Here is a 26,366-nt window from a genome sequence, read left to right as displayed (position 1 = left end):
TAGCTGATGTTAGATAACTCTTAGCTACTCTAGCGGATGTTATACAAACGATATCTACTCTAGCTAATGTTCAATCAGTGTTAAGTGGTTTAATTTACATTTAATGAATGTTAACTTCTCTAGCTGATGTTTACTGTTCAAGCTAATGTGATATAAGTGTTGGGTACTCTAGCTGAGGTTAGATACATGATTACTACTCTAGCTGAAGTTTTATACAAAGGTTACCTACTCTAGCTAATGTTGTATCGATGTTAATTGCTCTAGCTGATGTTCGATGGATGTTACTGGTTTAGCTGATGATTAATGCTCTAGCTGACATTAGAATGATGTTGTTATAGATAAATGTGAAATACTCCAGGTCTGGAGGAGTCAGAAAAAAAAATTGAATTGCTGTGTTAACACATTTTAATGTATTTCAGTGCATTTTGTGCAATTTAATGTGTTCATGCCTCAATCCTGCCAAATACACTAAAATGAAAATGCAAATACTGTTTTGCACTTTCTTTTTACAAATATGTGTGAAAATGTTTTATGCCAAAGTAAAAAACAAAATTAAATCACTTCATTTGCAATATAATTTTTCACTTGAGCATGGGTCATATGTGACAAATATAAAATTTTAATTAAAAATGGTATTTGCCATTTAATTTTCATTGCCATGCAGGTATTTTGCAGTCAAATCTAAAATGGAAAATGATAATTGTGAGCTTTTTCATTTTATATTTGACTGTGAAATAAAAAAAGGTAATTTAATTTCGTGTGAGGTTCCCCCTTTTCTTTCTTTCAGCACATTGTTCTTATTGAAATGTGTGTCTGGAGGAGCATTCTTAAATGATACTAAAATGTTCTTGTAAGCAGGACCTTAGAGTTGTCATCCAGTTAACTGGTCTGTATTCTCTCTCTCATCATATTTACTCTCCCTCTCCCTCCTTCACCTAAAGTGAGTTAGCTTGAGGGTAAGTCACACTTCTCTCCCCTGAGTCTCGCTCCATGCTGCTGCTGCAGCTCGCCATACAGAGACACTGAACTTGAACTGTCCTTGTGCTGCCCCTTCTTCCATTTTTTACTACCACCACCCCATTCCTATCCTCGTCTCACACCTTTTCCTGCTTACCCTCACTGTCATGTTTCTGTCTTCACCCTCATTTCTTCTGCTTCTGCCATCTCTCTCTCTCTCTCTCTCTCTCTCTCTCTCTCTCTCTCTCTCTTTCTTTCTTTCTCTCTCCCTCTCCATCCTTTTATCTGTCTTTTCCTTAAGTGTCTCTTGCATCTTCTCACCTTGTAACAAAATAACACCGTTCATAATCCTCCTTTTATCTTTAGTGATGGGGGAAAAAAACAGAAAGAACACACATGAGCTGGAGCTGATTTAAACAAAACTACATCTAAATTACATATAGAAAGTGTGCACAAAACAAAACATGAATACATTTTTGCGTCTCAAAATTCAACTGTGAATATCTGGCACATTGCCCCATCATAACATAGTGTTAAAAAGAAAAGCTAAAGCCGTCCAGAAGATGATTAAAGTCTAGCTTTACTTAATTCATGTTTTTCCTAATGTTAAGTAAAAGGATTAATAAATATAAATGATAATTGTTAGCGAAAGAGACAAGGAGCTAATATTTAGCTTTTTGCTTCAGAGATTGATGAACACATTGATTTTGAATGACTGTCATAACAGCTTTGAGAGCCAAGTATCTGTCATCATATTACATCTCAAGTGGTGATCACCGGGGTCCAAGCACTGTGCCCTATTATAGGAGCTGTCTAACACAAATGATATACGGTGTTTTTTTTTTGTTTTTTTTAAGACAGACCTCTGCTTAATATAGATCTGGGGTCTTTATGTGGCAAGGGTCTGGATTGTTTTTAATTGCTGTGTGAGACAGAATACACACATTTTCTCAATAAGCCTAATTTATTACTGGTGTTTTGGCTAAACTGGGATGAGTCTTGTTGTAAAACACATTTTAAACAGTCAGATGTCTTTACAGTGCTATAATGAGGCTGTAATGCATCTTAGACCACCTGCTAAAGTGGTTTGGGTGAATGAATTTGTATCTGATTTTAAATGTGTGTTTGGTGAGTTTGCACTTTTTATGTTGCTCATTCTTACCCAGATAATCCAAGGCTGCAACTATTGACTATTTTACTAGTTGCGATTATTTTTTTGGCATCTCCTCCATTTGTGCTTCTTACTGGTGAGGACAGTTAAACATTAAGACCCCAAGATCAATTTTGCAGTACGTTCTGATTTGACACACCTATATTACACTAAAAATGATATATAATATATAAAATTATATGAAATATTTGCACAGACTGAATGTTATTTTAAGATTTTAGGATACTTGTATGTAATTTTTTTTCTTTTTTTCCAAGGAGATTCCTCTCTGAAATGATTTAGTCTACGAAAAATATTTTATTTAAGTCTTTAGTTAATTTAATTTATTTTTAATGGAGTGGACAGAGTTGTTTCTCTAAAACTTTCTCTAAAGCCAGCTAACATTAGTTTCTCTAATGTTATTAATGTGAATGAAGGAGTGAAGCCTGTTTAAACTCACCTCAGCAGCTCTCTGCTGTCATTTAACTCAATACTATAAAACTATTCTACTACTTTACTAGAACTAGTAAATACTTATTGTAGAGTTTTGGAGATTCAGATGTGTTTGTGTTTAATAGAGATAGCGCTGCCATTACACTGTATGCAAATCTTTTTCTCCTGCTCTCTCTCCCGCTCTCACATGAGCTGCAAGTCCCACCCACTCTGAAACCTCATTGACCAACTAAGTAGAGGAGGCCAATCAGGATGCTCAGGATTTGTCACTCTCTCACTGTGTGTTTGTGTGGCTTCCTTTCTTGCCCTTTTTTTCCTCGCACATGCTCAATCTCTTTCTCTCCCTTCATCACACATTAACAACGCGTCGACAGTGAAATTCTGCGTCAACACTTTTTTTTATAGTCAATGTTGACTATTGCTCTGACTAATCATGCCAGCCTTACTATAAAGTGACCAGTTGTAAACAGTGTCAAAATTCGTTTTTTGGACATAATATGCATTTGCACTGTATTTAAACTCAGTTAAATAAGTCTAGAGCAGTTACCACGCAATCTAAAGAATTTTTTTCTGGGACCAGCCTCATGGGTTTAATTTCAGAACATTCTGCTAGCACTTGTGTGTGTACATGCTCTTGGTTTATTAGTGAAAAGTCAAATGTGACTATTTTTTTGTGTGTGTGCGCTTGAGGGGTCTATTATGCACATGCGTACACATGCACACGTGTTGTTGTCTGCTTTCTAGAGTGGTAAACTCCTCCCATGAGAAAAGCTGTTTTTGGAGAGAAGAATGAAATCTTTTGACATTTCCTCCCCCTGTGGCCCTCTTCTTAAAAGCTGCTCATCTCCCTCTCTGTTTTCCTCCGTGTGATAAGATCTCGGAGTGTCTCTGAGTGTATTGTATTTGAGCTTGGGTCTCTCAGGGCACTTTATGAGGAATCTATCAGCACTCTGTACTTAAAGCCACAGAGGCGGCTCAAGTTAAGTGCTGGCCTCGCACTTCCCTGCCGTGGCTCGTTCCAGCCTTTCAGCAACTCTGATTTCACAGAGTGCATTCCGGTCGCCCGCGTTGGTTTTCAATGAAAATCTTTCATCTCATTAATGCATGTTTTCCTTTTTTCTTTTATTGCGTCACTCATTCTGTGAAGAGACCCCTGATATGTTCCTGACCGCAGGGTAAGACTGGAAATGACCATTTAATTTTCCTGCTACTTCTTTGCAAATCAGTGAGGATATTTCTGGACATTTTGCCCAGAGCTCTGGGGATGTCCAGTCACAGGTGGTCAGCCATACTGGCCTTGCCTGTTTGAGACACTCTAACATCAGTGTGGAGAACAGACAGCAGCAGGCATGTGTCACACCAGCACTTTGAGGATTACTCTCAGTGGGATAAGAAATCTCTCGCTGTCTGCCTTTCTGTCTGTCCTTCTGTCTTTCTGTATCTCTCTGTACACTGCTATGCAAAAAGTTATCAGTATGAAAATTGATAACACAATGTTGCCTCAGGGGATGACACCTTTTACATTATAAACTCCTTCACTAAATCCAAATGGCAAGAAGAGTGGGACCAAGAGCTCAACAATAAACTACATGAAATTCAACCTTTGTTAAGACGGACAACCTTCAAACACAACTCAAGATCAGACCTGACAGTCTACACAAGATGCCGTATAGGCCACTCAAAAATAACACATGGACACCTTTTATCAAACACTGAAATACCATCTTGTCAATCGTGTAACACCCCACTAACTATAAAAACATCCTCGTCGACTGTCCAGCCCATAACGATATAAGAATTTTTTTTTCTATCAAGAAAATAACATGAAGGACCTTTTTGGAAAAAAACCCACCAGGGAAGATTTTAAAGTTTTTGTCGGATCTTAATCTCAAACCTCCAATTTGACACATATGTAGTGACTTTTGTAATCTTTGAATCAGCTGTACTATATCTACACATATAAAACCAAGTGAATGCCACAAATAGCCTAATTCTGTGCTGGAGTGGCAATAAAACCCCAACAACCAATCAACCTCAGGGGATGACTTGGGAATGCCCACAACTGTCTAAATTGTGAGGTGTTGTCTTGTGAGTGAGGATTACAACTGGTGGTGTTGTGAATTATCAGAGGTTTGGCGATGTCTATTAGTTCCTTAATGACATGTCTGGAATTGTGTGGGAATTAAGGGTGGGCGATATGGCCCTAAAATAATATCCCGATATTTCATGGTATTATCGCGATAAAAAAATACAAAAACTTTAGCAGATTTGTAACAGATGTCAATGATTCAGAATGTCATGATATTAATAATAATAATGCACTCCAAGTATCTCCATATATCCAGGATTAAAGTAAAATAAATGATACTGGACAGATATAGTCTGTCTCTAGTAGATATATAATAGGAAATGAGAAATGTGTTCATTTTTCTTTTGCTAAAAACAGCAAAAAAGTTGTACCCTGATGTGATAATTAGGTGTGAGCGTTATGGCACGTTATGTCAGGGTATCATATCGTTCACGATATTCAAACATGTTGGCGATATTATCGCGTACGATACGATATGGTCCATCCCTAGTGGGAATTTAAAATTCCTCAATCCAAAATGTTTGTGTGTGTGTTTGTATCAGGAATATGTCATAGAAGACATTTGCCACATCGGTTAGTGCAGTGGATGGTAATGATCATCACCAGCAGAGTCTGCCTAGGAATGTCCATGCAGCCAGAGAAGCGATTCTGCCAGAAATCACATGCATGTTTATTGATGTGGACCCCATACGTATATCCCACAGGTCAGTGCTGTGTTCTTTAGCTTCCAAGGGACATGGAATAAGTCACGGGACTAGATACTAAGCCCATATTAGTGGGTGTGCCTCCCATTTTTTTCTTGCTCATTCTCAGTCTTTGTCTGTCTGTCTGTCTGTCTGTCCTTCCTTCTTGCTCTCCGTCTTTGTGTCCTTTCAAGCTGATATTTTCAGGATGTGCCCTCCACCCCCCAGCACAGCCCTGGTCTGTGGGGTCCTCTTGTCTGAACATGTCACTCTGTGCCTCGGGCATCCACCCAAGCACCCACCCCCTCAACACACACACACACACAGAGTGGGGGTGAGCCGGGCTGACCCAACATCAGTAACCTTCCTGCTGTCTGCTCTTCTAAGGATTTCTGGAAGTTTCTGTGCTCGTCTTTGTGGAGCTGTGGGGAGATGTCAAGCAGGCCATAGAGACAAACGCCCAAGCAGAACAATGTCTTATTTATTTTTAATGTGTTGGAATGAATGTTCATAGGCTGTACGACATCCTGCCTCAGCTTGTCACGCACCACAAAGAAAGAAGGCCTTTATTTATTGCTCTTTTGTTGCTTTATGCTAATGCCGACCTTGTGCATGTGTGCGTTTTACGTACCGGATATGAACTTGGGGAAGTGGGTGGATATGTTATGTGAGCAATGGCTAGATAGCAGAAATAGCTAACAGGAGTTTTCGGTTCATGTGTTACTGATAAAATATGCTGTTCAAAAGGCGACAATTAATGAGAGAAAGCTTTGCATAAGAGTTATTCATGCATGGGATCTGCATAAGTGTTTATCTTTCAGTCTGCCCTAAATGTCAGATTGATCAGTCAGTTAATGAGTTTGCTTCCTTTTATGATACGGTACCACACAAGGCTAATCAGAGCAAAAAAACAATTAAGGTATCATTTACAGCTCTCATCACTAGCAATCATGTAAAGTACACTTGAGATAAATGGTAGGAGTGGAAGAGCATGTGTTTGGCTCCAGGGTTGTGCAGCATTTCATTAGTGTGACTGACCTCTGGCAGTGCTTTGATTTTTAGTTGTGATCAGTGTGTGAAATCTGTGGCTGTGTGGGCTGGTGCACTGACTGATAGTGCTGCACAACAGGGCTGTTGGTTAATCACTGCTGCAGTGTTGGCCTTCGCAATATTAAAGTCCCGGAAGCATGCAATATGTGAATGAACTCTAATCACATTTTTGGTATATGTGTTATTATCAGTTATAGTGTATCTATGGGGACTAAATGTCTGCACAGTAGGAGATGGGACAACATGACAAATTTGTTAAAGTGAGGATATTTTTCAAAATTTCTCTCCTAAAAAGATTGTTTTTAACAAATTAAACTTCATTAGGAAAAATATAAACAGCAGAAATCTAGTTAGTCAGTGTAGGGGCTGGATTAAGCTTGAAATAATTAAGGTCAATAGGGTAAGATTTTAAGGTAGGGGTAGGGTTAGGGTTAGTAGAGTGATTGGTGAGGAGTATAGGGTAAGGTTTGACAGGGTAGGGTCAGGATAAGTAGAGTGACTAGTAGTAGGTAGGGTCAGTAGGGTAAGAGTTGAGGTGGTGGGGTTAGTAGAGTGATTGGTAGGGTCAGTAGGGTAAAGGTTGAGGTAGGGTTAGGGTTAGTAGAGTGATTGGTAGGGTCAGTAGGGTAAAGGTTGAGGTAGGGTTAGGGTTAGTAGAGTGACTGGTAGGGTCAGTAGGGTAAGGGTTGAGGTAGGGTTAGTAGAGTGACTGGTAGGGTCAGAAGGGTAAGAGTTGAGGTGGTGGGGTTAGTAGAGTAACTGGTAGGGTCAGAAGGGTAAGAGTTGAGGTAGGGTTAGTAAAGTGACTGGTAGGGTCAGAAGGGTAAGAGTTGAGGTAGGGTTAGTAGAGTGATTGGTAGGGTCAGAAGGGTAAGAGTTGAGGTGGTGGGGTTAGTAGAGTAACTGGTAGGGTCAGAAGGGTAAGAGTTGAGGTAGGGTTAGGGTTAGTAGAGTAACTGGTAGGGTCAGTAGGGTAAGGGTTGAGGTGGTGGGGTTAGTAGAGTAACTGGTAGGGTCAGAAGGGTAAGAGTTGAGGTAGGGTTAGTAGAGTGATTGGTAGGGTCAGAAGGGTAAGAGTTGAGGTGGTGGGGTTAGTAGAGTAACTGGTAGGGTCAGTAGGGTAAGGGTTGAGGTAGGGTTAGTAGAGTGACTGGTAGGGTCAGAAGGGTAAGAGTTGAGGTGGTGGGGTTAGTAGAGTAACTGGTAGGGTCAGAAGGGTAAGAGTTGAGGTAGGGTTAGTAGAGTGATTGGTAGGGTCAGTAGGGTAAGAGTTGAGGTGGTAAGGGTTAGTAGAGTGATTGGTAGGGTCAGTAGGGTAAGAGTTGAGGTAGGGTTAGGGTTAGTAGAGTGACTGGTAGGGTCAGTAGGGTAAGGGTTGAGGTAGGGTTAGTAGAGTGACTGGTAGGGTCAGAAGGGTAAGAGTTGAGGTGGTGGGGTTAGTAGAGTAACTGGTAGGGTCAGAAGAGTAAGAGTTGAGGTAGGGTTAGTAGAGTGATTGGTAGGGTCAGTAGGGTAAGAGTTGAGGTGGTAAGGGTTAGTAGAGTGATTGGTAGGGTCAGTAGGGTAAGAGTTGAGGTAGGGTTAGGGTTAGTAGAGTGACTGGTAGGGTCAGTAGGGTAAGAGTTGAGGTAAGGTTAGGGTTAGTAGAGTGACTGGTAGGGTCAGTAGGGTAAGGGTTGAGTTGGGGTTAGTTGATTAAGGGTTTAAGACATTAGGGTAAGGGTTAGGAAAGTGAGGGATAGGCTAAATGAATGTACATTCAGTCGTGTGAGAGTTAGGGTAAGGGTTAATAAATTGAGACTGTATGAGGGTATGGTTATTAAATTAGGGTTTGTATAGAGAGGGGTAGGGTTAATAATTTTAATTTTGGTGTTAGGTTGGGTTTAGAAGGGTAAAGTGATTAGTAGGGTTAGATTAACAGTTGGGGTTTGAGGGTGAAGTTTTGGCTATGGTTAGTAAGATTAGTTTAGTAGAATTGGGATTATGCTTATAAGGATTGGGTCTAGTAAGATTTATAATGCTTGAATATTTTCTTTCAGTACATCTTTATAATATTATCTATCTATACTGCTAAATTCTGAAGCATTTCTGCTATGTGACTCTGCCCCAGGTTATTAGCAGTATAGGTGAAATGTCAGCCAGCACTGCTTGGAGCCATATTTGGGAGTGAGAGAAGGCGAGCGATGGAGGGAGTGAGCGCTGGGGATGGTCAGGGGGTTGGTGAAGTGATACAGCTGTTTGTTCAGCCGCAGCTGTTGCTCCTCCTCACACACACTACACTTATAATGGAACATTGTTCTGATACGGTCTGAGTGAGAGGCTGAGGTACAGAGGGTCAGCGGGGGATGGCAGGAGCTGTTGGAAAGAGACTGTTCTGTTGGGTTGTGGGAGTTTTAGTTGGGGAATATGATGTCTATGGTTTTATAGATTGCGTTTTTAGGTTCTGTATTCAAAGAAGATTTATTCAGGCTCTTTCAGTTCTGCTTTGGCCTTATCTCTCTCTCTCTCTTACTCTCTCTTTTTCTAGTATACACACACTCACACACAACACACAAGCACTGCCACATGAACTCTGAGACAGCAGACAGATTTGGGTCACACAGAGGTCACATTCTTCTTTGGTGAGCGGCCCTTTACAACTCCACTCAGTTCTAAAGTCATGGGCTGTAATGTTTTGGTCTGTGGAAGTGACCAGAAATACGTTAGGTTTGTTTTACTGCCTCTGTAAAATGAACTTAACAGCTTCACCACTGTTTGCACCATCTTTTTTATTGTGCTGTCAATGTTAACTGTGATAACCTGCATAGTTGTTTTAGCTTTGAGGTCTGATCTAAAACCTTAGGCTATTGTCAGCCAGTTTTTGTGAGGAAAAATCAACATAATTCTTTTTTTAGACTGGCATATCTGTGTTCATACTAAACCATAATGGGGGTCACTGTTTGAAGATCTGTGGTAGTAAAACTGTACTGTAAGCTGTTGAATTACACTGTGGAAAATGTAGTCGTTTTAGTATTACCTTTTTCTCTTTGTACAGTGAAACTTTTCAGCACTATTTGAAGCAAACTGCAACAGCATAACTTCACACATACGCTTACTTTTTTTTTGGCTTCCATTGTTGTTGACTACTGAATCGACACAAATCACACACTGCGCGTACCATGATTGTTACACAGAGTATTTTACTGAACTCTGTGTGTGTGGTGCTATACTGTTACTAGTGTATTATATATGGAATAATGTTCAGTGTTACTCTTTACTGTTTATGGAAGCTGTGTAAGCCAATCACAGGGATACTCCAAGCTAAATGTGGCTTCACATAGAGTTTAGAACGGGCTAAAAAATCCAGACCGACTCTACCCATGCCTGTGCACATTCTGTCCACACCCGATCCAACCCAACCAATGGCATTATGAGCCTGAGCTTGAATTTAAAACTCTGCCTGAGTTCTGGTTGGGCATTGGGTCTGGTTTGGGCTTGAGTATCTAAACTGGGCTTTTGTGCGATGACTGGATGTGCAATACTGTAGTCCTGCTTTCTGCTAACCAGTTGGTGTGCTACAGCACCAAACCAAAGGACCTTTTGACGACTAGGTTACCAGACTCGACCTAACATGCTGAATATGTGCTAATACATTAGTCTAATACAAGAAACCAAAGAAATCAATGCAAAAATGTGTTACCCAGCTGACCTATTGGAGCAGGTGAACTCGTCTGTATAAAAGGAGAATTGAGCAGTTCTCTTCATTGCTTCATCAAATTTTAACCATATTATTTTTGAATGCCAGTTCAAAATTAGACCAGGCCTGTGTTGAATGGATGATTACACCTGGGGTACAAGAGAATGGTATTATTAATGTTTGGATTAAATTATTCCTTCTCCGCTCATTTTTCTTTAAGCCTTTCATTTTAAGTAGTTATGTTTTCATCACTGGTACAGTCTCATTAAGCCCTGATTAGGTCCCACATCAGCTCTCATTCAGAGCTATTGTACAAGTGTAGGTCTCCAGTCCATTCCCTGTTGAGCTGCTCAGCCCTGTTGGGTCTTGTTTTGGCACCTTCTGTTGTGTATGGGTGTAATTGGGCGTTTTATCAGCCCTCCTGGCGAGAGAGACATGTGCACACACATGCATACAGAGAGAATTGGGGGCGCCACCCGGGGAGATTGTTTATTTTGGAGCGGGAGAGTACTGTAGAGGGGAAGGAGGGGGGCGGGTGGGGCTGAAGTGCAGGAAGAGAAAACACTACAGTCCCAAACCAGCTGTCATCCCTGATAACCCATATCCGAGATTCTGCACTATAGGCTCTGTTGAGAAATAGAGGAAAAGGAATGAGGAGACAAATATGATGACAGAAAAGGGAAACGGGCTCAGCTATTTGACTGCTCCTACAGAACTACAGATCCCTGTAGAGGAAAATTCCTTCAGTCAGCACATAGTATTCTCTCACGTTTTTCTTCCCTTTTAATCTTCACAATCACCCAGTTGTGTTTTGTTCCAATTTCTAGGTAGTTTCCAAAGTCCTATCATAGGCTACATGTGTACTTTGGGTGTGAAGGCTAGTTAGAATGGAAATTTCTATAGTTCCACAAAGCCAAGAGTTAAACTCGTTGGACAGCTGTACACGCTTGCAGGAGAGCACTATCTGCCAGTTCTGTTACATTACAGCTAAGAAACTATGACGATGAGTAAATTGGGAGATGGAGGGCCATCCTACCCAAAAGTTCAGTTATGCTTTTTAGGACTTCCAGCTGTGGATTCTGTGGTATCACTTTGTATCAAACTGGTGATCTTATCATCATACGACATGTCTCTCTGAATTACTTGTATCAATCAGCGTTGATAAATTTATTATTTATATAACATTTTATCATCCAGTTGCTGGCATGCTACAATTGCATGACTACACATTATTATGATTTGTAAGTATTTAAGGAGATGCAAGTAAAACATATGTTTGGTAGAGATATTGTAAAATTGTAAACCATTTTTCATCTCATTTCAACTGATGGTCAATGCCAGTTGAGGGTGCCAGTTCCAATAAACCATTCCAAGCTGACTTGGTAATGCGTCATGATGCAGGGCTATTGTAGTGTTCTGCATTATGATGAAATGATGACATTTATTTTATGAATATAAGTGATGACCTTTGTTATTTTATGAAGACAAGTATCAGATATTAGATGTCTGCTAATCAGCCGTGCTTTTTTCTGTTTTTTTTTTTTTTTCTGTATTAAATTTAATTGCATGTAATTTACTTGTTTATTTTGCACTGACAGTGCTCATTAATAAACAAAGAATAACTTCTGTAAAAAAGCCAGAGTTAACACTGGGGGATCATTTTCATCTCCAATCCCTGGCAACTCTGACTATATCGAAATATTAAATTCAAGACAGTACAAACAAACAATGAGCATACAAGAAACACAACACAATACAAATATTGCAACACAATTAATAACATCACTACCACACAACATTTTTTACAAGAAGCAACAGATGGTCAGTAGGCCATTTATATTTTAATGTTCACATATTTAATTGTTAACAAACTGTCATAATATGAAGCATATCAATTTCTTTAATATGGGCTAGCAGCATAGCCCGACCTTTAGATTAGGGGTTATCAATGGGTCTCAGCCTAAGAACCACATTTTTTTTTTCATGGTCATTAAGTTGCAACCCACTTTTATAGAATACAAACCTACATATATGTGCAAAGTCAATTTAAGTGTTTTTTTTTTTTAGAAACTGTGGAGGAACATGACAACATTGTGTTTAAATGTTACTACAATAAAATGATGTATTAAAACTGCACCAAATAAATAAGGCCACACAATTGGATATTCCACTTCTCTGTATTCAGAGAACATTAGTGAGAAACGCTTTAGTTTCAAAATAGTACAAAATAGTTGAGCATTAATCATTTTTTAATGTATTTATTTTTTACAAGCTGTCTGGCACTCTCCTGGAATGTGCCCGCAACCCACTGTTGGGTCATGTCCCAACAGTTGAGAATCGCTGCTTTAGATGCTGTTACAGAAAATGCTGATTCATTGAAACACTGAACGCTTGTTTTTTGTGAAATAAATGTCTTAAGAGGAGGAGGTGCAGTGTTGTGTAATATATCTTAAACAGGTCAAGATTGATATATTTATCAAAATGTTCCCAGCTCAGATATGGCTATTTGTGTAATATCGGAGTTTGAACATGGTGTTTGTATATTTTAGATGGCATCAGTGTAGATTTTTTAGCCTGTGCCCAGCTTCTCAGACAAATGTAAATGCCACAATAATTCCACACTTTACATAATGTCACATTTAGGTAAATTTCTTTTAACTTAAATTAAAGCTGACTTGTTAGCATACTTCTTTTTTTTTTTTTTCTAAGAAAGATTTCAACTAATTCAAAGCCTAGATACTTTTTTACTTATATAAACCCTGATAGTTGTGTTTAGTTGTTGAGGTTAAAGTTAAACTGTGGCTTGTGCTGTAACAGTGTTGTAATGTGTTTTTAAGCTCTTCTCTGAGAGTAGGCTGTGTGTTGTGTGCACTGGCTGTATCTGTTGGTCTCTGCTGGAGCTGTGCTGTACTCGAGCTGTTCTGTCTCCAGCTGAGATCTCCTCCTGGGAGTGCTCCTCTTCAGGGCTGTAAAATGCTTTAAAGGCCAGTGAAGTTGGCATGATTTATACTGTGGGAGAGTGCGGTATCAGCGGTGTAGGAGAGGCTTTGATCCCCCGGGACAGGCAGAGATGAGATAATCGAGCCTGACTCTGCAGCGTTTGGGATAATAGCGTGCATGTTCCTGGTATGTCTCATGCCTCTCTGTCTGACCCTGAACCCCTGAGGGCTAACGGCTGTTCCCATTCATTCATTCATTCATTCATTTATTCATTCACTCACTCACTCTCTGACTCTCTTACAGTCTCTCGCTCTGTTTACTCTGCTGTTGAGGAAGAATGTGTGCGTGTGCACAGAGACAAAAACTTAATATATGTTGACTTAAATGTCACCCAGACCCATTTGCCATCTTTTTATGACACAAAAGAGAGCGGAACAAAGGAGTTTTCCAGCGCTGTGGATCATCTGCCGAACGGCAACAATAGCAACACGAGAAATGAATAAAGCAGTGGCACAGAGCGTGTGACAAAGAACAACAAAGAATTGGAAAACAACACCATCTCAACACTGTGTGTATAATACAGATGTGCTCCAGATGTACCTGAGGCCTGTGTGAAGATTCTGTTGAAACAAAACTCTTCAAAAACATTTTACCCTTTAACATGTTATACTAGAGCTGAGCAATATAGTGTAAAAAAAAAAAAAAAAAAAAAAAATATATATATATATATATATATATATATATATATATATATATATATATATATATATATATATATATATCAGTATTCCTCAAATATATAAGCAGTTCTCTCGATTACAATTCCTATTTTTTATTTTTACACAAAATATTATATTTGTAAACACCATTTAAAATGATGCGAATAGTAAACAGCCCCTTTTAACCATACATGCAGCTTTGATATAAAACAAAAATTGATTCCACTTTTCCTGTAAAGCTGCTTTATCAATAAATTTGAATTGAATTAAACTCCTTTCCTAAATTTCCTATTTAACTCTGGTATTGTTGTTATTGGAGGGGAGACTTGGGAGCTGTATCCACACGATCAGCCATAATATTAAAGCCGGGTAAAGTCAATAACCCTGACAATCCTTGAATCACAGTGGCACTAGTAAAGTGGTGGGATGTACATATTAGGCAGCAAGTGAACAGTCTTTCAATTTTTTTTTTTTTTTTTTTGATTGTGATTATTTGACAACTGGGTCTGAGAACATCTCTACATTTCCAGAACTTCAAGCTGGTATTTTGGGGAAATTTCTGCGTAACAACAGAAAGTGTTTTGGGGAAAGGCAAACAGTAAACCAGTAACAGGGTCATGGCGACCCAGGGCTCATTGATGCGTATTGGGGTAAAAACAGCTAGATATCTGATCCAAACCCACTGAAGAACTGTTTTGGTCAGAGGTCAGCCTTTTAAATGGTGGATGGGGATCTAAATGCAGAATATTGCAGCTTTAGAATGACAGTGAAAAAAATATAGGCTGTCCATTGTCAGAGAACTGTCCTTACGAAGCTCAAGTGTACACTTACTATAACAGGCTCCTTGGGAGTAACCCAGTAGCGACTGCAAGGCACTTTTAACTGGGTCGTCTGAACAGTATCAAACTGGGTTGGTTTTCTTGTTTTCAGAAGCCTAGTCCTGGACGATGCAGCAAAGTTAATGAAGTTTCTCCAATAAAATAAGCGGAAGTTGGGCAGATACTGTTGGGAATCCAGTGATTTAAAAGCCTCAGGGGAAGCTGTGTGATAAACAGGAATATCTGCCTGGGCTTCAGTCATCTGTATCTCTGTGTAAAGGTAAAGCCCTGGTGCTTTGGTCAGACAGGACTGCACATGTGCTTCTTTGTTTCAACACTAAGCTTTTTCATGGCCTGTGCTAGCTTTGTCACAGCAGGGCTGTTGTCCAAAAGCATGCATGATGTGTTCTGTATAGTTTGAGATAGGGTTGTTTATTTTTATTGCTTAATGATGTGTGATGTGTATTGAACTTTCACAAAGAGATGATTCTGATTTCCAGTAGCTGAGTGTGACATGTATAAGTGTGAATGACCTGACCTCCTGATGGTGCTTTGATTTTCAGTTCTGATCAGTGTTTTAAATCTGTGACTGTAACACAGAAGCTCTGATACACTAACTGATAGAGCTGCACAACAGGGCTGTTGCTTAATCACTAGTATAGTATTGACTTTCACCATACAGATGTGTCTGAAAGCAGCAGTAGTGCTGAAACATATTTTGTGTGCTTAGTAATGTTAGTTCAGCTGTTAGTGTTGCTGATATTCACTGTACTGTGCTCAGTGAGGGACTCTTGAGAATGGTATCTGGTAGTGCTGTGCGGTATGATGATAAATATCGTGGGGACGATAGAAAAGTGTCTATCGTGCTACTTACCTTCTATTGTCTCTATCGTTTCTACAATAATTTAATCAATTATTCATGCAAATACAAAACGGAGGCTACAATAAAATGTGTTGTCGTTAGGGTTGGGTTTCTATCATGTTTTCTATTTTTGGTGAGGATCTTGGACCGATTTTATGTGGTACACGGCGCTCTGTTGTGTATTTTTACATTTTAGAACCGTCCTTGGTTCTATAGGTGTTGCGTCTCATAGCGCTTGTAAAGCTTTATATTCTGTCTTTAAGCTACTGCTTCTTTCAGCATTTTGAGCTTAGTTTGTTGTTTTTTTTCCTATTTTATATCTATTATTCTGTTTTTATTAAATGTTATTAGCTTATTAGCTTGTTGCTGCCTTCTTTGTTATTTAGCATACAGATAGTCTACCTGGTCTTTTAAATAAATGTTGATTTATTCATTTAATAGCTTTATCTAACTATTTTAAGCCAGACAGTCACTGTGTGATTTTTTTTTTTTCATCGGGTGTGGAGAGCTCATCTGCATGTTTGAATGATTTGTCCTGTAGGAAAACGCACACGATTTATATGCTGACACTGTACATCATTCAGCCCGTAAGCAGTAGAAGAAGCATCTGTGTCATCTGTTTCTTAATACTATATTTATTTTATATAAAGCTATGATAATCACCATATAGCTAAGTAACCAAGTATTATTGTTGACGAAAACAAACAAAATAATAAAAACTGAAAGTGAAAGTTCTCCTTAACTGAAACTAATAAAAACGGTAATTAAAAGAAAAAACTAAAACGAACTGAAATTACAGATTGAATACCCTCATTTTCGTGTTTGTTTATTTATTTATAATTTATTTATTTATATAAATCTGGTATATCATGATATATATATATATATATATATATATATATATATATATATATATTAGGGGTGTCACGATCTCGATATTTTATCGAAATCGAATCGAAATGAGGTCACGATCTCGAGTATCGAAGTCAAAAAGAGGATCGACGATCCCTCCCGCGCGCGCTACGCAAATAGCGCAGCGCGCTACGCAAATGGCGCGGCACCAACACAGCGCATCCTATTCATTTAAATAGAGAGCCGCTGCATGAGCGCAGTCGGCGGGAGTGTGATCACTGTTTTTATCTGTCCAACGGGGGAGGGGGGGGGCGGGGGTTGGGCGCGCAGGTTTTGTATCTGTATCTAACGGAGGGGTGGGTGCGCGCAGGTGAGAGCGTGTGAACTCGCTGAAATGCGTGTGTCAGTGTGACTTGAGAACACTGACTATAGATCACAGTGAGGTGGATTAAAAATCTTAAACTTATAATTGACTACACCTGTTGCTTTCCATTGAATTAAAAAAACATCTTTCTCTCAGATAAAGTAAACACAAGCGTGTTTCTGACTAAAATAAAAGCTTTTCAGGAGAGATATAAGTTATGTGTAAATATTTATAAGACAATACCTGACAAAATCTGTTTTAATGACGTTAATAAACATCACTTATCTAACCAGCCTGTACTGATTTCTGCCCCCCAATAATGCTTTCAATAACCTCTAATAGCCTTTAATAGTCTTCAGTAGCCTTTAAAAGACTTACCTGGCGGCCGTGGTGTGTCCACTAAACTCCATAGTTATAAACATCCTGAGGTTAGCAGCGCGCTAACTGACCTGTTTATAATGTAATCCGAGCAGTGCCTCCGTGTCGGCTGTTCTAACCTGCTGCTGTTAGCTGCTTGGGCTGAAAGATGAACTGTAGTGAGCTGTATTATCCGGTTAGTGGGGTTAAAACCTTTATTTGTTTACAGAAACAGTAAAAACGGACTGGCTGAGCTCTGTAGCCCGTGGCTGGGCTGTACTGAAGTAGTGACTGAGTGAAGAGAGCGGGGTGCTGCTGCTGCTAGTGGTTGGATGAAGAACTGCAGCTTCATGTAATGAGCAGTTTCACCAGCCATCCACACACAGCTCTGATAAACTGCTTGTTTTAATAGTGCACACTGTTGCTACCAAAAAAAGTCACTAGATGGCATTACCATATATATCTTAATAAATAATAATAATAATAATAATAATATTTATAATATTTATAATAATAATAATAATAATAAATATATTATTTAAATTTTATGAGGCATAAAATAATAACAAGAAAAAAAAACAAGAAAATCGAGAATCGAATCGAATCGTGACCCTCAAATCGAAAATGAAATCGAATCGAGGATTTAGAGAATCGTGACACCCCTAATATATATATATATATATATATATATATATATATATATATATATATATATATATATATATATATATATATATATATCATTATCTTGATATAAAAAATTCCATATCGTGATATATGATTTTTCCCATATCGCCCAGCACTAGTATCTGGTTGATGATGTTAAAGTGTTTACTCTGTGTCAACTTAAAATTATAAAATTATAACACTAAATAACAATAAATACAATAAATACAAAGGACGAGACAATTTAAAGACAGGACAGTGCAGTACCGATACGGTATAATAAGTGTATAGTGGGGATAAGGTGCAGAGATGTGTGACATACTGTAACATATAGAACATATATAATCACAGCAGTTACTGAGGTAGAGTTTATAGTTTTTAAGAGTGCAGCAAATAAAGTCATGTCAGCCTCTGTGCTGACTGGGTGTGTGTGTGGGTGAAGTTCAGTTCTTGTGAGTGTAAAGGGGGGGGGGGGGTGTACAGTTTAGTTTTGTGTGAGTGTGTTGGGTGAGTGGTGGGTGGGGTGGGGGTTCAGTTCTGTCTCTGTGCGTTGAGAAGTCTGACTGCCTGGTGGATGAAGCTGTTGCAGAGTCTAGTAGTGGAGGCTCGGATGCTCCTGTATCTTCTGCCGGACGGCATCAGACCGAAGAGTCCGTGTGAGGGATGGGTGGGGTCGGCCACAATGCTGGTGGCTTTGCGGATGCAGCGTGTGGTGTAGATCTCGGCGATGGAGGGAAGAGAGACTCCGATGATTTTCTCAGCTGTCCGCACTATCCGCTGTAGGGTCTTGCGGTCTGAGGTGTTGCAATTCCCAAACCAGACGGTAATGCAGGTGCTCAGGATGCTTTCTACAGTGCCTCTGTAGAACATGGTGAGGATGGGGGGTGGGAGATGTGCTTTCCTCAGTCTCCGCAGGAAGTAGAGGCGCTGCTGGGCTTTCTTGGTTATGGAGCTGGTGTTGAGGGACCAGGTGAGGTTCTCTGCAATTTGAACACCGAGGAACTTGGTGTTATCCACAATTTCCACAGCAGAGCCGTTGATGTTCAGCGGGTGGTGGACACCTGGAGCTCTCCTGAAGTCAACAACCATCTCCTTGGTTTTATCCACGTTAAGAGATAGGTTGTTGGTTTTGCACCAGTCCGTCAGCCACTGCACCTCCTCTCTGTATGCTGACTCGTCGTTCGAACTTGATGATGTGGTTTGAGCTGTACTTTGCAGTACAGTCATGAGTCAGCAGAGTGAACAGCAGTGGGCTGAGCACACAGCACTGGGGGGCGCCAGTGCTCAGTATGGTGGTGCTGGAGGTGTTGTTTCCAATCCTGACTGATTGTGGTCTCTCAGTCAGGAAGTCTAAAACCCAGTTGCAGAGGGAGGAGTTCAGGCCCAGCAAGCTCAGTTTTCCGATCAGATGCTGAGGGATGATGGTGTTGAATGCTGAACTGAAGTCGATGAACAGCATTCGAACATAGCAGTCTTTGTTGTCCAGGTGGGTGAGAGCCAGGTGGAGCGCAGTAGAGATGGCATCGTCTGTTGATCTGTGTGGACGATACGCAAACTGCAGAGGGTCCAGTGAGGACGGGAGCTGGTTTTTGATGTGCCTCATGACCAGCTTCTCAAAGCACTTCATGATGATGGGAGTAAGTGCAATGGGACGGTAGTCATTAAGGCAGGACACTTGAGACTTCTTCGGCACAGGGACGATGGTGGTCGTCTTGAAGCACGTCGGCACGATTGCAGTACTCAGAGAGATGTTGAAAATGTCCGTGAGAACATCCGTGAGTTGTTCTGCACATCCTCTGAGCACTCTGCCAGGTATGCTGTCTGGTCCTGGGGCTTTCCGTGGGTTGACTCTGAGTTGAGTTTTCCGCACATCAGCTGAGGACAGGCACAGTACCTGGTCGTTTGGAGGAGGTGTAGTCTTCCTTGCTGTCTTGTAGTTCTGTGCTTCGAACCTTGCGTAGAAGGAGTTCAGTGCATCTGGAAGGGAGGCATCACTGTTACAAGCAGGGGGGGGTGACTTGTAGTTGGTGATGGTCTGGATGCCCTGCCACATGCGCCGAGTGTCAGTAGTGTCCTGGAAGTGGGCGTGGATTTTCTTTGCGTAGGTGCGCTTTGCCTCTCTGATCCCCCGGGAGAGCTTGGCTCTAGCTGTTCGGAGGCCAGCCCTGTCCCCTGACTTAAAGGCCTTGTCTCGGGATCTCAGCAGCGCACGCACCTCTGCAGTCATCCACGGCTTCTGGTTGGGGCGGGATGTGATGGTTTTGGAGACAGTAACATCCTCAATGCACTTGCTGATGTAGCCAGTCACTGAGTCTGTGTACTCCTCCAGGTTGATGAGTCATCAGAGGTAGCAGCTTCTCTGAACATGTCCCAGTCAGTGTGCTCAAAACAGTCCTGAAGAGCAGAGATGGCTCCTGGAGGCCAGGTTGTAACTTGCTTCTTCTCTGATTTGACTACTAGAGGCAATAATTTGGCCTTGTTCTGTTGTGTTCTCAGTATACAAACAAGAACCATGTTAAAGCTGATGCCAGTGGGGAGGTGCTGAAGTGGTTTCTGTATCTTTCCTAAATGATGACTGGCTGTGTATTGTTCATACAGTATGATGTGACCCTGCTGACTGGCAGGTTTTACTCAGTGCAGCTTGTATCTCTGAGTTCTCTGAGAAGTGGATTTGTGGATTTGATGGAACAAGTTTCCGGTCTCTCTGGAGCACAGAGATGACAGCAGCAGAGCATCCGGCTGGTACAAAAGGGCAGGACTAATGTACAGTCTGCTGCATGTCCTCCTGGCACTGAACGCCATGGCAACAAACTTAATGATGCTTGTAATTGTGGCACTTATGTTTTGATGCCATGGTTTTGTTTTCCACTGGCCTGCACTCAAAAAAGTGTAATGCTCGATCTTAACCAGTTAACAAGGCGTACAGTTCTTCTGACTGAAGAGATCACATCTCATAGGAAGCTACTACAATCCTGCATTCTGGGTTTTTTTATTATTTTTTTTATTAGTTTTAGTCTATTTTCTCCATATTTTTTAAGGCCAATTACCCAACCTACTATTAATGCTCTCAACACTACGATAGTGAGGACTAGAACATTCCAGCACTCCAGTTCCAATACATCAGCTAATAGACTTGTGTGCTGGCCAGCATCACACTAGGAGTAATGTAGATAGCATGTGTCATCTACCTGATGGCGAGCAGCATGAAGTTAAGTAAAGCTAAGCTTTCTTGTCAAACGAGAGCTGGATGTTAATCTACACAAATGTCTCTCCTGACAACTCCTGTTTATTTGTGTGAGTAAAGTGCTTCAGTTTATTCCCAAATTTCTCCTGCACTAAAGCTGGAGCATTAGCCGCTAACTGACAAGACTAGACTGAGGAACCCTAAATGTTCTGGTAAGCTAGTTGGCGGTTCGTCCCACGTACCTTGTTTTAACACAGTATACACGCTACAGGCTACAAGCTGATAAAACCCACCTCTGAACAACAAAAAAACTAGCCATTAGCACGGTTAGCAGGTAATGCTAATGCTACTCCAGCAATAGCTAGCTGAGGTTAGCAGCAGGCTACAGTCTGATAATACTCACCTCTGAATGGTGAAAGAGCTAACTGGAGAAACATTAGCATTAGCCGCTAGCTAAGCGAGCGGCTAATGCTAATGTTTCTCCAGCCTCTGTGCCTTGGGCTAAGCTGAAACTCCTGTAAAATTCTATACTGTAGTTTTTTACTTTACTGCTCCTTACAACCTGACTGGTAAAATTCACAAATAAGGCACACTGACGATATAAATTTAAATTTAAGGATTTAATGTGCACCTTATAATGTGGAAAAAACAGTCTACTGTAGGGTTTTTGTCTTTTGTTCTGGATACTGGAGGAGTTTGGATTCCCCGCTGCCATAGAAGAGGTAGTTCTAGTTCTAGTCTGTAGAGCCACAACCCTAAACACAATCTACACCCACCTCTGCCACACCTGATTTATACGTGTGCTAATTATCAAACTTAAACCATAGCTTAAGATAAGTTAAGTCAAGTGTGTCAAAGCAGGGCCAGCTCTAAACTGTACTGTGCTGAGTCCCTGCGGACTGGAATTGCTCATCCCTGGCAGTGAATGTAGTTCATGATGATTAATGACTAGCCTTAGACTAAACTTAGTAGAGTAGCCTCTCCATGCTGCATCTGCTTCATCTTTATTTCTCATTTTTTTTCCCTGTAGTTGAAAAGATCTTCTGAAAAGATCTGTTTGGCTTAATGTTAATCACATGACCTCTTTCTCACTCTGACAGTTACACTGGATCATCCTCAGAACTCTGAATTGGTGTAACACAACATGAGGGAGCTGTGGAATACTGATGTTCTCTCCAATAGATCAGCAATGGTTGTGTCTGCTGGATCAATAATCCCATTATGTTGTGATTGTCCTCATGAGGCAGTGGCTTTTTTTGGAAGGGACTCCTTATTTATTCTTTTAAGTGCTGTAAAGCCATGTGTTCGATTTCGAGGGCTGTTAAATCTGTGCATCAGCCATAAGGGGTGTGATTTGATAAGTGTGATGATGGTATGGTTTCTAATACTGTATTAATTCTTAAAAGCAGAGTGCATCAGTCATTAGGTATGTAAGAAATTACTATGTTTGGTAATACTGTATCAATTCTCAAACATAATATTGATTTTTAGTTTAACGTATTCTTTACCATATTTTGCAAACTATGAGGCGTGCCACCAATGGACGTGTATTTTCTGGTCTATTTTCATACATAAAGTGCACCCGATTATACGGCATGTTTAAGCAACAATAGTAAGGAACAGGGGTGTCGCCATGTTTCCCTTTTAATAGTAAAGCTATGGGAAGCACTAGTAAACACAATTATAGTTCTATAAGTCAAAAGAGCGCTGGATATTAATCTACACAGATTTCTCTTTGAAAACTGTATGTTTGGGGGCGTAAAGCGCTTCTGTTTATTTACAGTAAGCTTACATTATCAGTATTTTTTCAACAGCATGGTTAGCAGAAGCGCTAGCTGCAGTTAGCAGTGCTTAAGGCTGGTAAATGCCACTTGATAGTGCTACACTGAGGAACCCGGAGTGTGCCAGTAAGCCAGGGCGCTATCAGCTAGCGGTTCATCATACATAGCTTGTTTTAACACGGTAAACATACAAGCTACATTCCGTTGTAGCCTCTGAACGGCTAAAGAGCTAGCGCTTAGCGCCTAATGCTAATACTGCTGCAGTCTCTGTGCTGGAGAAACAGAAACTCCTGTATAACTCTGTACTTTAAGTGGAGTGGCTTTACTGCCCCCTACAACCGGACTGGTAAAATTCATACATAAGGTGCTTTTTTGAGGGGGGGGGGGAAATAAAGGATTTAATTTTGTGGAAAAATAAAGGATTTTAAGTGCACCTAATATTGCGAAAAATATGGTACGTGTTTATTGATTAATAGTTTACACGTGAACATTGGAGATTTAGATAGCAGTCTACGCTGTTGTTAGATCCTACTGTTCTGATTGTATAAGAAAATTTACTTTTACTTATGTTTTGTTTCTAAAAAATACACTTTTCAAAAGTTGCAATACATCACTTTGGTTGCTTTATTGCAATATTTTGCAGTATATTCTGTTAAAACAGTCTCTTTCTAATACAAATCAATTTGCCAGCTACTTGCAAATACGTTGTCCTATTATTCCTGTGCTGCTAGTTCAAGGGATCAAAAACATGTGTACATTTGGATTGTATATGCATATTCGCTTGTCATGTTGCAGATATTGTTTTTTTATTTTGTGTTTTTTGGTTGTTAGATTGTGTATTGTGGCTATACAGTACTATAATGTGGCGGAAATGTGTCACACATTACTACCTGCTGAAGTGATTATTTTTACTGATTCAATTTATATTTGATTTGATGTGTAATATGTGTGTATTGGGTGAGTTTATGCGTTTCTTTTTATGTGACTTGCTCTTATCCAGACCTCCTGATTCTGGTGCATGAAGTGACCATGTGTAAACGGCATCAAACTGGGGACCTTTTGGTCACAAGGCTGCTTCTTCAACCTTCAGGCCATTGCTGCTCCTTTAGTGTGCTTCATAAGAGTCTAATAAGTCTAATTCCTGGCTGTGACTGGAAAAGTAGTGTTTCATGGTTGAGTTAATGAGATAAATCCAAGTCATTTGCATTAAAACAGTGACAATATCTTTCCAGAATGTTCTTTCCAGTAGATAAACTATAGCGGTATCTGTTGAATCAGTAATAATGTTATCTTGATTGTGATAGTCATGATTATACTCATTTCATTCTTTATCCACAGTATGTGTTTGAGTGCTGCTATTACATGTATATTATGTGTGTGTTTTTTCCTAGTTTAGTGATATTGCTGCATTAATAGTTAAACCCAAACGGCTAGCATTAAAACATGCTTTCTAGGAAATGTTAAAAGGTAAGAGAAGTAGAATAGCAGTGTTGAGAGCTTGTTACATGTGGTGTTTTGTCTGAAAAGAAGAGGCCCTGCTCCAGGCCAGTGTGATGTAGTGATGCGTGTTAAGTACTGCTGGTATTTTAACTGCCCACAGATCTCCCTGTAGAGCAATCTGCTTAACTTTCTCACACGCGCACACACACACTCCAGCACACGCTGGAGCACCAGGCAGGAAAGATAAGGATCTCAAGGTTTCCTGGGGAGCAGCCGTGGTGTGTGTATGTAGGGATTTACTGTAAGATGTTAGTTATGCAGCGCTGCTGCTCCTAAAGAAGGAGAATAGGTAGTTATTATATCTTGACTAATAAAATAATGGATGCTATATCTAACTTCGGCTAATTTCAGCATTATAACATTATCAGTGCTACTGAATTAAGACTGACCTGGAAGCTGAAAAAGTCTAGTAAATGTTCTTACTGGTGAAAACTGTCGAAATCTTATCAGTAGCTGTGTGAATGAGCAGCTGCTTTTTTCACTGCGTTTTTTTTTTCCACCAGCTCCCCAATCAAATGTAATACGTCATTGAGATTTGACTATTGACTGATTTTCACACATTTTTGTTGCCAGTTTAAAGGGAGGGGTGCAAAATCCACACGCTTGGTTTTAATTTTGTGAATATGTGTTGCAATGTTCTGCAGATACGCAGCTGAGCTCTGTTTGTGACACTACCACAGCACAGTGTGAAACGTCTTTGAGAGAAACCATAAGCAAGCCTGTTTTAAAACATGGGGTGGGGGACCCAAGCACAATAGAATATCATGGTAGAATATATAGATTAGCAAAGAAGCTATGCCACCTACATTAAAACTGAAGTTAAGTATGTTATGCTATTCGTTATTAGCATTGACTGACAGGCAGGTAACTAACATAAACATTACATATTATTTTTCTCTTCTTTTTGTCTGTTTTTTTTAATGGATAACTCTGCTTAATGATTGCTGAATTTTCATTTTTTGCTAGGTGCAGAAATCACGAACCTGGCTGGCTGGCTGAATACTGTCAGAAACTAATGGGAGGGAGCCACCTTGATTGTGATTCTGATTAGAGTGTTTGTGTACTTTCCTGCAGTGACCATCACAGAATTTAAAGGGACGATTGTTGCATTTAGTTGTTATGTGGGGGGCTCAGGCCAGCTTGGGATTCTAGGCAGTTGATTGGTTTGGTTGCCTTGTTGCAATAGGCCTGCCCATAAGATTTCTGTGCAGTGGAAATATACGCATGTCTCTTTACTAACAGTTATTTTTAAGTGTGTGACTGAAAGAATATACTAATTTGTATAATTTTTTGTTTGTGTGTTGGTTTGCTTGTTTTTTGCTGTGATGTGAGTGTGATCTGATATTTCAGGGCTGTATGGACATGTCAGATGTGAGTCATTTAAGTTACTTTCATATGTGCCCTAGATAGGATACATAATAAGTTATATTAAGGCATGCACCATGAACGAGAACCTTCAGATTGGACTTGGTGTGTCTCTTTGCATTTCTGCCTTTTTACATGTACTTAAAGCTATTTAGTGACTGGGTCATTAGTGTTACAGCAGTAACCGGTTCCATAGTATACCACGATAATTTTATGCAGGGTTATCATACCGTGAGTGGATGCGCGTGTCCCTGTTGAGGCCCTTGCAGACTAATTTGGATGTTTCCGTACTCTATGTGAAAGAAGGTATTAACTTATGTGTGTTAATGTTCAAAATCTGGCGTGCCTATTTTTCATACGTTAAAATCAGGCTTGGTGTGAAAGCCTTAAAATTTTTTGTATAATTTTATTTGTTCCCGTCAATAATGCAAAAAAATAAAAATAATTGTACTTGAGCAGCCCTTCATGCTGAGTGGTGGCTTCCCCACTAACTCCCTTTTCTTCTTGCAGTGTGATCAGCTAGCTGATTGGCTGTTTTTGTTAAAGGATGGAACTTTACACATAGATAGATAACATGTTGAGCTTCCCGAGAATTTTCAGTTATACTTTAACAAGTGGATAATTATGCACATAAATGTGTCAAGGTGTACATGCCTGCTAGTTCAAAAAAAGATTTGTTCACATTACATACAGATGCAGCTCAGTTATATTTATGAATATCAACCTGCTGGATAGATAATTCTGATCTGAGCAACAAATCTGAATGATCTGAATTCAGAGATGAAATAATCAGGCTTGTAATGTAAAAATAGTGTAAGCAAGTTAAGGAGACTACTTGTGACACTTACATAAAACCAAGTTTGGCGCTAATGTTTTGAATGGGTATGTTTTGATTTACAG

The 26,366-nt window shown here is 40.0% G+C and overlaps 1 protein-coding gene across 5 annotated transcripts in view; it reads left to right on the top strand.

Moving 5' to 3' along the window:
• The window catches only part of ralgps2 (Ral GEF with PH domain and SH3 binding motif 2), a 197,616-nt gene that overhangs the window by 15,655 nt on the left and 155,595 nt on the right, over positions 1-26,366 (top strand). The window contains exon 2 of one of the 5 annotated variants that reach the window (XM_022664788.2): positions 5,192-5,353. The exons of the other annotated variants lie outside the window; for them this stretch is intronic. The gene's annotated coding sequence lies outside the window, so the exon portion shown is untranslated. The remainder of the gene's footprint in view (positions 1-5,191; positions 5,354-26,366) is intronic. 5 annotated transcript variants of the gene reach the window in all.

This window comes from Astyanax mexicanus, chromosome 1 (assembly GCF_023375975.1).
Source record: "Astyanax mexicanus isolate ESR-SI-001 chromosome 1, AstMex3_surface, whole genome shotgun sequence".
NCBI lineage: Eukaryota > Metazoa > Chordata > Actinopteri > Characiformes > Acestrorhamphidae > Astyanax > Astyanax mexicanus.
Note: the sequence above shows the minus strand (reverse complement) of the source record. Positions and strands in the feature narration are given on the sequence as shown.